Source organism: Sorex araneus, chromosome 1, assembly GCF_027595985.1.
Source record: "Sorex araneus isolate mSorAra2 chromosome 1, mSorAra2.pri, whole genome shotgun sequence".
Classification (NCBI taxonomy): Eukaryota; Metazoa; Chordata; class Mammalia; order Eulipotyphla; family Soricidae; genus Sorex; species Sorex araneus.
The window spans coordinates 30,171,313-30,183,648 of NC_073302.1; the positions used below are offsets into that span (position 1 = coordinate 30,171,313).

General features: G+C 36.4%; 1 non-coding gene across 1 annotated transcript; it reads left to right on the forward strand.

The window, feature by feature from the left end:
- The first annotated feature begins 8,475 nt into the window (after positions 1–8,475).
- Positions 8,476–8,632, forward strand: LOC129401073 (U1 spliceosomal RNA). Its single transcript, XR_008628091.1, has one exon. It is a non-coding gene; the product is annotated as a U1 spliceosomal RNA (small nuclear RNA).
- The last annotated feature ends 3,704 nt before the right edge of the window (positions 8,633–12,336 follow it).

Consider the following 12,336-nt stretch of genomic DNA (forward strand, 5'->3'; position numbering starts at 1 on the left):
ATTACTGATTATTTATCTCTATAAATATTAAATATGTGATTATTAGAATCATTCACAAAAATGGATCAAATTATGCATGCAAGAATCAAAGTGAATGCTTTAAGTAATTTTATTGTATTAATTTTGTTCTTCAGTAGGTATAAAAGTTTTCAAGTTAGATACCATATATCACTGTCACTGTCATCTCGTTGCTCATCGATTTGTTCGAGTGGGCACCAGTAACGTCTCTCATTGAGAAACTTATTGTTACTGTTTTTGGCATATTCAATACACATGGGTAGCTTGCCAGGCTCTGCCGTGCAGGCTCCATACTCTCAGTAGCTTGCCGGGCTCTCCAAGAGGGGTGGAGGAATCAAACACGGGTTGGCTGCATGAAAGGCGAAAGCCCAACCGCTGTGCTATCGCTCCAGACCTACCATATATCACACACCTATAAATTTATTATTATAACTTTGTTCATATTTTTGAGCATTTGATTGACAAATACTGTACTTAGCACTTCCTTCAATATTTCCTTGAGCAACATCAAGCTTCCAACCCTAGGAAGCAAATGTCTGAGTCTTCTTCACTGAGTCTAATCCTGTAACTCCACATAGAAACTTGAAGAACTTCTAAAATGTGTTTCTTTTTCTCCAGTCCTAGAAAGATTACTGTAACATACAATCACTGCCCAATTTAAAAAGTTAAATGAAAATTCTGACACTGTACAGGTTGTCATACTCTAGGACTAATTAGAATCCTTTAAATTTCAGTGAAAAGAAGCAACCTGCTGTATTGAGACAGAATTATCAGAAAATGCCTGCTTTCAAGTATTCAAATTTGATAAGTGAAATGGCTTTCAAAATGTTGTTTAGGAATCCCATAGTACATTAATGAGCTGGTCCCCATAACTGATTACAAGTCAGTTCTAGCAAGGGATGTAATTAAAGTCTCAGATGTTTCGATTTTCACAAATAGAAGTTTGTCCTCCCTTGGTGCCTTTTATCCATGCTCAGAGTTCTTTGCAATTATTAGCTCATTAGTCCTAGTGGATTTTTTAATTTAATTGTAAATTAGTAGACCCTACAGAGTTAAATATAAAATTAACCAAATGATAATAGCCCATTTCATGAATATATATATACCAATGGCTCAACCTGTATTATCTCAAATACATTGATAATTCCAGCAATAACTTCATCTCTCCCCTAAAGCAGAATTCTGTCCTTCTCATATATTAGTGCTACATGGAATTTGCCTTACTCTAAGAACTATATTTCTTATTAGTCTTTTGGGGGGCATACTATTTTGGAATTTAGCTTTATACAGAATTGTTATATGTTTTTTTTTTGATTTTGTAATATTAATATAGCAAGAGCTCTCTGACGTACAGTGGATATTTGTATGAGTACAAAAACTAAGTAAAAATACTTTCACAAATGCTTGGATTACTGAGATATCATTTTTTAATCTTTATATTATATATTTATATTATCATTGTTTATATTATCTTTATATTATCATTGTTATCATAAACATTTTCAACCTTGTAAGAATATCATGGGAATATCCAGTTTCTAAGGGGTCTGAGAATTTAACTTGGTTTTGTGCAGAAGATAAAACAGCAGGTATAATGAAGGACACAAGAAGATAAATATTTATCATATGAATAGATTAAAAAGTAACCTTTGTTGCCCCCAAATTTGAGACAATTTGTTGACAAATGAAGCTTATTCTACTCAGCTAACATTCATCCTCCATCTACATCTTACTCCTGAGAATTACACCTTGTCTTAGTCTATTCCAGAGTAATCATTCCTTTCCTCATGTGGTAACCTACACATGACTCAAGATTGGCTAGAGTATGATTGTGCCTGGGCAAAATGATAAGTCTTAGTATTAATTTTTTGGAATTTCTATAGCAAAAAAAATTGAAATGCTCAAAGAATTAAAACTAATGTCTTATGCCTTACAGTTCCAAGATCTAACTATTAACAGGGTTAGTTCCTTCTACACTTGTAAAGGAGATTTTGTTTCATGTCTCTGCATGTGATGTGCTCACCACTGCATTTCTCGAACATCATCATCCAGTTTCTGCCTTGTTTTCATCAAGTATTCTCCTGTAATTCTGTTTCTAAATCCCCCTTCCTTCTAAGTATACATGTCATATTGAATTAAGATCTACCTTATTCCCATGTGACCTCATTTTAACTAATTACACAGGGAATGACCTTACTTCTAAATAAGGTCACATTCCCAGATACTAAGGGGTTAGGACATCAGAATATGGATTTGAAGAGGACATAAAATCTCAATAAAGATGTACAAGCCAGTTAGGCTCAAAAAGCGTAAAAGACATTTCATTATGAATCCTCAAAACTATTCTTAATATTTTCCTCCATTTCATAAAATGATGGAGAGACTGGAACTGCTTTAGTCACCATAAAATTCCTGGCTAGTAGTGGGGGTTTTCAGAGAACAAATACTGTGGAGGCAGAATCAAGAAATGGAGATGTCAAAGTCTATTTTCCTCTTATTAAACACCAGGTAAAGTCATATTTGAAGTTAAACACTCTTAATTGTTCATTTATATGAGCTAACTATTTCTCCCCTTTTTAAAGCTTTAGTCTCCCCTTTTGCTCTTTTACATATAAATCAAATCATAACTAACATGATTAAAAAGTGAGATTACTGTGAACTATCTATATGAACTGCAAAAATAAGGGTGATGGAATAAATTATTCCTTTATATTTCTGCCTTGTTTTATATTAGACTCAATTTGAAGCAGTTCCTGCAGAGTAATAGGTAATATAGCACAAGTGCAAGAGAATCTAATCATTCTGTTGCTGTGAAATATTGAATCTCTTCACTTAACAGGAATACAAAAATGCACAATTTTCTTAACAACATGTAACCTAGCAAAGGCTCAAGACATAAGTTCCCAAATGCTGGGCATTCCCCTAATGGGGAATAAAGAAACAATGTAGTCAAGTCACAGAGGAATATAAAATTCACTTTTGGGTCCTCAAAAGTGAATTTTATGTTCCTTTGTGACTAATAAGTTAAGTCAAACCCCACAAGCACTCAAAATTTGATAATTGGCTTAATTTCAAAGAATATTTGCTTCTGAAACCTTGTGAAAATAGGGATAATGAGTGATGGGAGGAATTTTGTCTATCTACAATATTTTATTCCTAATCTTTACTACAAGTCAGAAACAAATATATAGAAAATAAGTATTTTAATACGAATTCCTGGGTTTTCTCTCCAAAGATTGGGATGCCATAGATCTACGCAGGTATAATGTGACCTATATTCTCGTGAATTTTTGATACCTATTCAAATTAGGAAAAGTCATCTAAACAATCTAGCTATGAGATTTTAAGAGAATTTTCTACTAACAACAATAAAATTTTGTACCCTAGTGTTGAAAGTGCAGGACTTTCCTAAGTGTATTTCCTTATTTTTTCAAGTGAGAAAAAGTCTTAACTTCTTGATTTGAAAAGGGAAATTTAGAATTAAATTTTCAAAATAAAAGTTCTAATTTAACTTATTTTGGTGGTTTCCCTGAAAATTAAAAACTAAGATAAGTTTTTAATTACTGTATCACTGTATCACTGTCATCCCATTGCTTGTCAATTTGCTCGAGCGGGCACCATAAGGTCTCCATTGTGAGACTTGTTGTTACCGTTTTTGGCAAATCAAATATGCCATGGGTAGTTGCCAGGCTCTGCTGTGCGGGCTAAATACTCTTGGTAGCTTGCCAGGCTCTCTGATAGGTGCTTATAAACAAAGTTAGTTTAAAAGAGCCAGGAGATAGTATATAAAGTTGTGCATTTGCCTTCCATGCAGCAAACCTGGGTTCAATTCCCAGCATCCCATATGATCACCTGAGTATTGCCAGGAGTAATTCCTGAGTGCAGAGCCAGGAGTAACCCCTGAGCATCACTGGATGTGGCCTTCCCAAAAAAGCAATAAATAAATAAATAGAAGAAATTTTCAGACATTGTTGCGCAAAATAGAAAGAGTACATGTTTAATAATAAACTATCAACTGTTAGAATTAATTAACTGCTTTTAGACCTTGATTGACAGAAGTAATTAATCTGCTTCTTCTTCTCAAAAATGTTTGGTCCCAAAGTTTCCATGAAATATTTTCAACCATAAAACATCTCCTAAATAGATTTCCAGAAATAGAAATGCTATTTCTTCTCATTATAAATTATCTTAACAAGTGATTGTGCCTTTTGTCTAGGTGAATCTATAGCTGTACAGGAATACTGAAAAATCAGGGATGATTTGAGGGTCTTTGTTAGCAAAATAGTATGGGAATTCCTTTAAAATTAAAAACCAAGGACTGGAGCAATAGTATATAGCAACTAATGTGCTTGCCTTGCACGCTTGCCTTGCATAAGATGGACCCTGCTTCAATCAATCCCTGCAACTACATACGGTCCCCTGAGTCCTGCCAGGAGTGACCCCTGAGCACATAGCCCAGAGTAACCCTACATACCACAGGACATGGCCAAAAAAATGAATTTAATTGATTAAACTGAATCAAAAACCAGAGTCGGAGTATAGCACAAGGTATAAGGTATATTCTTCTCACGTGGCTAATCCCAGTTTGATCTTTGGCATGACACATGGTACCCCAAACAAGGCCAGCTGTGAATCCTGAGCTCAGAGTCAGGAGTAGGCCCTAAGTATAGTTTGGTTAGCACCCCAAAAACTAAATCAAAAAACTGTTTTTGTGTTATTATCATTATTTCCTCTGAGTGAGGTGTTTTTGTGGATAGAATGAAATGATTGATGGAAATAATAAGGGATTAAAATTTTAGTGAGCAACATTATAAATTAAATCCTGATAAAATTTTGTTGACTATTTCTTGGCTTAGGGACTTTCTGACATGCCAAACTTAATTTAGAAAGGAATTTTTATAAAAATGCAGTTAATTTGTAGGATTTCAAATCATGGATTGTAGCTTTATTTTTCTGTGGGAGAAGTATACCATTACCCTGAAAAGAAAAAAGGGAATTACTATCATTATGGGTTCAAACTACAGTGAAACCTATAGAAAAATGGTAAAGTTATTAATCTGAACTTTCTGTTTATTACCTACTCCTTCAAATAACTACCCTGAACCATAGGGAGATACAAATTTTTAAAAAGCAAAATTTCTTCTCAATTTGGGACTTAATTTCTATGTTTTTTATGCTTCTGCTGAGAAAGAGTCTATGTGATATTAACAAGGGTAACTAACAATTGTTGTTCCTTGTTTGAACTCAATGTTAAAGCAAAAAAATCTTGAAATAGCATATAAACTGCAAATTATACTACCCATGTATTAACTTTTCCTTTTTTGGTTATGATTTATGGGAATACCAACAATATTTAGAACTGTACATGGACTGGAAGAAATTGTGCTAAATTAAGTGTTGACACTGCCGAGTATGTGCGATACCATTAACATAATTTATACAGTCATGTAGTCTGAACTGGCTGAAAAATTTTAGGTGAGAAATTTTAATATCTCATTTGACTATGTATTTAATAGTCAGAAGGTCCCAATAGAGTATACTTAAAATCTTCCAAGTGTTTGAGTAATACTAAACTAAGTTAAAGTATAATGAGGGCCTTTGAGAAATTAAAGTCAAGTTCAGTTTGATAAGATAGCTAATATACTGAAAGGCAGCCCTGTAGTCTTATTTAAACTCTCAGATCTCTCTATAAGCAATGATTCAATTTTGCCTAATCTCATGTTGATGGTGACTGGTAGTTTTGGTTTGAGAATTCCTTATTAGTATCACTGAGTTTTTAAAATAGAAAAATTTATTGGGACTCATTAATAAAGATTATGAACCTCAAAGGATAGGACAATCTTGGATTTTAAGATGCAAAAGTAAAGCATTTGGCAAAGTATTCAAATTCCCCTTTGGAAAAAAAAAGGAGAAATAAAATCCACAGTAAAAGGGCCTCTGAAACAAAGGATGAGTAATGACTGGATGTTTTGGCTACTGTGGAAAAAACAGGACTTCTGACAAGCCGCTTTTTCATCCTTCTTATTGTTTCTCCCTATTTCTTCAATTCTCTTATTCCTCCTCCACAACTTTTTCCTCTTCTTCGCTCTTCATTTCTTCTTTCTCCTTTGAATTGAAGGGAGGGAGAGAATTTTCTATGAGTGATACTTCAGGTCACTTTAAATTGCTCTTAAGAGAAAACTCCGACTTACATTTTTCTTTGGAAGCTACTTAACGCATTGTGTTTAGATTGTAGATCACCCTACCAGTGAAAACTAATTAAGAACTTTTATGTGAGGGTCAAGGCCAACGTCAAGGTCATCAAGTATATTATTAGTCTCTGTTCAGGCTTTAACCCTATATGGAGTTTTTTGGTGATGGTCTGATCACAAAAGCCAGCTGAAACTGAGGAGGGGAGCTTTGAATTAAAGTGTTTATTCATTTATGTAGTTTAGAGTACTCTCTTTAGAAGCGGGAGCAATAGCACAGCAGGTAGGGCACTTGCCTTGCATGCAGCCGACCAGGGTTCGATTTCCAGCATCCCATATGGTGCCCTGAGCACTCAGGAGTATATTCCTGAGTGCATGAGCCAGGAGTAACCCTGTGCAACTCTGGGTGTGACCTAAAAAGTAAGTAAATAAATAAATAAATAAATAAATAAAGTACTTTCACCAGTGGCTACTTTTAAGATACCAACAGGATGAAACTAAATTTAAAGATGAAAAATAACTTTGCACTGTAATTTTGTGAATCACTTTACCTTTCCTGAAGCACAGAATGAAACACAGTGCTAGAAAAATTTGATGTAACAATATTAAGTGTGAAGAATGTGACACTCTGGGAAGAAAAGGGGACAACTAGTCTGGAAGAGAAGGTCCCGACTAAGATTTCTTGGGATTGTCATTTCCACTCTCCAAATTTAGGCACTATTAGTGCTTTCAAACATCAAGTGTTTTCTTATGTGCTGCTAGTAATTGCCCACTGTATCATTTACTTCAAGATTTTTTGCCTTCCTCTTTCTCTGAGTGTAGAATTTATTGAGCTTCAGATGCTAGCTGATTTATTGAAGAATAAATGGGGACGTCTCCAGGTGATATATCAGTACCCAGATGTTTAGAGAATACGGATCCATCTGGAAATTTTTAGTGCTCAGCTCACTAAATGTTTCCTAAGATTCTCCAAGTCCTCTGGCTGCCTATTTTGCTCTAAATTATACAGGATGGAAGGGGTCTACAGCTTCCAAAGTAGGATGTGGTGTGAAATAGGAAAAAAAAAAAACCCTTAAAAAATTGAGGTTAAAACATATTGCTTGTTACAAGTTCTTTATTTGACTTGATACTATTATTAAGTCATAAACTATCTTCTGTCTGTTTTGGGGGCCATACCCAGTGGTTTTCAGGGTTTACTCCTGACTCTGTGCTCAGGGATCACTCCTGGCTGAAGTCAGGGGTCCATATTTGGTGTGAAGAATCAAACCACATCAGCTGTGTGCAATACAAGTGCCTTACCTGCTGGGCTATCACGATGGCCCCTTGTCATAAACTTTTTTATATGACTCTCCCTCCATTAGAAAAATACCTTAATGAGGATGGGATGCTTCTTACTTTAGGCCTGTGCCACCCATCAACACTGTTTACCCCAGGTAGTACTAATATATAATAGAACAGTGGCAAATAGAATACATATCTTATAGCGTATTTAAATCTGTCATGACACCGAACTATGTGTTAGGTGTTTTGAAACAGATGAATGCTATGGATAAGGGTCCAGGAGATAGTACAGTGATGTGTGTGACCCAGGATTGATTCCTGGCACCACAAGGTCCCCAGTATCAGCATCTCTGTGTAGCTCTGGAGGCCCCAGAGCACAACTGGGTGCGGTGCATGTCATCTCAGCACTGCAAGGATTGCATTGCATCCTTAGGCCTAGACACAAAACCACAGGCTGTTGGCGAAGCATTGCCAGGGCTTGGGGAGAAAGAGGGAAGGGTGTCCTTAGGCATCTAGATTTCTACTGGGAAGCTTTCCCATAATAAAACGAAAAATACAAAATAATCTGAACAAAAAAAAAATTGGTCTGAAGATTTTAACATCAAGACTGTTTTGGCTCAATGATTTTTAAAAATCTAGTAAAATATGTTTGCTGGCGTGATAGCGAAGCAGGTAGGGCGTTTGCCTTGCACTGGGCTGACCCGGGTTCGAATTCTTCTGCCCCTTCTCGGAGAGCCGGGCAAGCTACCGAGAGTATCTCGCCCCCACGGCAGAGTATGGCAAGCTACCCGTGGTGTATTCGGTATGCCAAAAACAGTAACAACAAGTCTCACAATGGAGACATTACTGGTGCCCGCTCAAGCAAATCGATGAGCAACAGGATGACAGTGACAGTGACAGTGACAGAGAATATTATAAAGGGGTATAAAAATCAAGTGGTATGTAATTGATTATAGTCCTATACATATACTAGATAAAGGAGCCTGGTCTACTTAGCTGGCAGGGAAGATACCATTATCACAAAGGTCGTTTCACCAGGGTGAGGCTTATCCATTGCACTTTGAATCTGCTGGCTCTTGATATTTTTCCCCAATGTGGGAAACTCGACTGCATAATTTGTGGTAACACTCTTCTCCAGGGAAAAAAGAAAGTATACTAGTAAAATTAATATATAGTAAGATCATGGTAATTAATATTTTTATTTTTTAATTATGTATAAAATAGTGCATATTATAAAATTTTGCTCCCCAAATCACTCGGTTTATAATTAAGACAATTACCCAAAGAAAGTTATTGATCCAGCCCAAAGAATGTTATATTTTTTAAAAAATTGCTTTCTCTATATATGTATGGGAAAAATAACTGAATTTTATTATACCCTCATCAACTTTTAAATCCTGGATCAAGAATTTAAATCCTGACTTTAAAATTTCTCAGAGAGAAGATTTAGCATTTTAGAAGTGAACAGATGTTACTCCCCGTAATTTTCATTTTCATTTTTTCTCTGAATTGAAGGCTTCTAAACCCTTTGTGTTTTGAAATCAGAATGTTGGGTGACTAAATTTCTCAGGAAACATAGAGAAAAGGTTGATGGACAGAGGACAATTTCAAAACTGAAAATGAGATCAGAAATCACTGAATATATCCGTATTATCTGGGAGAAACAGATCCAACAAAGATTATTACATTTTCTTGAAAATAGTTTATCAGAGGCTTTGAAAGTTCTCTGAGTGTTTTTTAGCTATGCTTCGGTTTTGTTCCAAGTTAAATGAAGTTACTGTTATTTATATTTTTTTAAAATGAAGTTATTGTTATTTATTTTTTTTAAGTTTTGTTTTGTTTGGGGCCACACCCGGATGTGCTCAGAGCTTACTAATGGCTCACTCTGCTCAAGGGTCACGTCTCATGAGTTCAGTGGACCACATGAAGTGCCAGGGAATCAAATCTGGGCTGGCTACAGGGGAGGCCAGCACCCTACACACGGTACTGTCACTCCAGCCTCAGTTATTCTGTTACTTTCTTTTTTTTTTTAAAGGCTGCATTTTAATTTTATTGATGAATTCTTGTGATGTGCGGAAGTTTTTATTTATTTATTTATTTTTTAATTATGAATCACCGTGAGGGTACAGTTACAGATGTACACATTTTCATGCTCGTGTTTCCCTCATAGAATGTTCAAGAGTCCATCTCTTCACCAGTGCCCACTCTCCACCACCAATAAACCTAGTATCCCTCCCACCCCTCAACCCGATCTCCCCCCACCCCACAATGCCTCTGTGACAGGGTATTCCCTTTGTTCTCTCTCTCCAATTGGATATTGTGGTTTGCAATAGGGGTATTGAGTGGCCATTGTGTTCAGTCTCTTGTCTACTTTCAGCACGCATCACCCTTCCCGACCGTGGTCTCCAACCACATTTTACTTGGTGTTCCCTTCTCTATCTGAGCTGCCTTTTCCCCGGAATGTGAAGTCAGCTTCCAAGCCATGGAGCCAACCTACTGGTACTTATTTCAACTACTCTTGGGTGCTAGTCTCCTACTTTGTTATTTTGTATTCCACAGATGAGTGCAATCTTTCTATGTCTGTGTCTCTCTTTCTGACTCATATCACTTAGCATGATACTCTCCATGCTGATCCACTTATATGCAAAGTTCATGACCTCATTTTTTCTAACAGCTGCATAGTGTTCCATTGTATAGATGTACCAAAGTTTCTTTAACCAGTCATCTGTTCTAGGGCACTCAGGTTTTTTCCAGATTCTTGCTATTGTAAACAGTGCTGTGATGAACATATAAGTGAAGATGTCATTTCAACTATACTTTTTTGCTTCTCCGTGATATATTCCCAGCAGCGGTATTGCTGGGTCAAATGGGAGCTCAATTTCTAATTTTTTGAGAGGCGTCCATATTGTTTTCCAAAAGGCTGAACCAGTCAGCATTCCCACCAGCAGTGTAGAAGAGTCCCTTTGTCCCCACATCCTCTCCAACAACGGTTATTTTTGTTCTTTTGGATGTGTGCTAGTCTCTGTGGTGTGAGGTGGTATCTCATGGTTGTTTTGATCTGCATCTTTCTGATGATTAGTGATGTAGAGCACTTTTTCATGTGTCTTTTGGCCATTTGTATCTCTTCATTGGAAAAGTTTCTGTTCATTTCTTCACTCCATTTTCTGATGGGGTTTGATGTTTTCTTCCTGTAGAGTTCAACCAGTGCCTTATATACCCTTTATATCAACCCCTTACCTGATGGGAATTGGATGAATATACTTTCCCATTCTGTAGATTGTCTTTGTATTTTGGTCACTGTATCTTTTGTGGTGCAGAAGCTATTTACTTTAATGTAGTCCCATTTGTTTATCTCTGTTTCCACTTGATTGGTCAGTTGCATGTCATCTTTGAAGATAGCTTTATCTTCAATATCGTGGAGGGTTTTGCCCACCTTGTCTTCAATGTACCTTATGGTTTGTGGTCTGATGTTGGGGTCTTTAATCCATTTTGATCTCATTTTTGTGCATGGTGTCAGGTCGAGTCTAAGCCCGTTTTTTTGCATATGGTTTTCCAGTGTGCCAGCATGATTTGTTAAAGAGCTTTCCTTGCTCCACTTCACATTTCTTGCTCCCTTATCAAATATTAGATGATCATACATTAGGGGTTGTGTGTAGGGATATTCCACCCTGTTCCATTGGTCTGCGGCTCTACCTTTGTCCCAGTACCATGCTGTTTTAATTGTTACCGCTTTGTAGTAAACTTTAAGTTTGGGGAGGGTGATGCCTCCCATCATCTTTTTCCCAACAAATGTTTTAGCTATCCGTGGGTGTTTGTTGTTCCATATGAATTTTAGGACTGCTTGATCCATTTCTTTGAAGAAAATCATGGGTAACCTTATAGGGATAGCGGTGAATCTGTATAATGCTTTGGGGAGTATTGCCATTTTGACAATGTTGATTCTCCCTATCCATGAGCAGGAGATATGTTTCCATTTCCTCATGTCCTCTTTGATTTCATGGAGTAGTGTTTTATAGATTTTGTTCTAGAGGTCCTTTACTTCCTTGGTTAAGCTGATTTTAAGCTATTTGATTTTCTGGGGCACGATTGTGAAGGGGATTGCTTTTTTCATATCTCTTTCCTCTGTCTCATTGTTTGCATATAAGAAGTCCTGTGGATTTTTGGGTATTGATTTTATAGCCTGCAACTTTACTGTATAAGTCTATTTTTTCTAAGAGTTTCTTAGTAGAGGCTTTAGGCTTCTCTAGATAAAGTGTCATATCATCTGTGAATAGTGAGAGTTTGATTTCTTCCTTTCCTATCTGGATGCCCTTAATCTCTTTTTCTTGCCTAACAGCTATCTCAAGTAATTCCAGTACTATATTGAACAGAAGTGTTGAGAGTGGGCATCCTTGTCTTGTCCCTGATCTTAGAGGAAAGGCCCTCAGTTTTTCCCCATTGAGAATAATGCTTGCTGCAGGCTTGTGGTAGATGGCTTTGACTATCTTGAGGAAAGTTCCTCCAAAACCCATTTTGGTGAGGGTTTTCATCATGAATGGATGTTGGATCTTGTCAAATGCTTTCTTTGCATCTATTGATATGATCATATGTTTTTTATCTTTACTTTTGTGGATATGATGGATTATGTTGATTGATTTCCGAATGTTAAACCATCCTTGCATCCCTGGGATGAATCCCACTTGGTCATGGTGTATGATGTTTTTGATGAGTTGTTGGATCCTATTTGCTAATATTTTGTTGAGGATCTTCGCATTGGTATTCATCAGGGATATGGGTCTATAATTTTCTTTTTTAATGGTGTCTTTGTTTGCTTTTGATATTAGAGAGATGTGTGCTTCATAGAAACTGT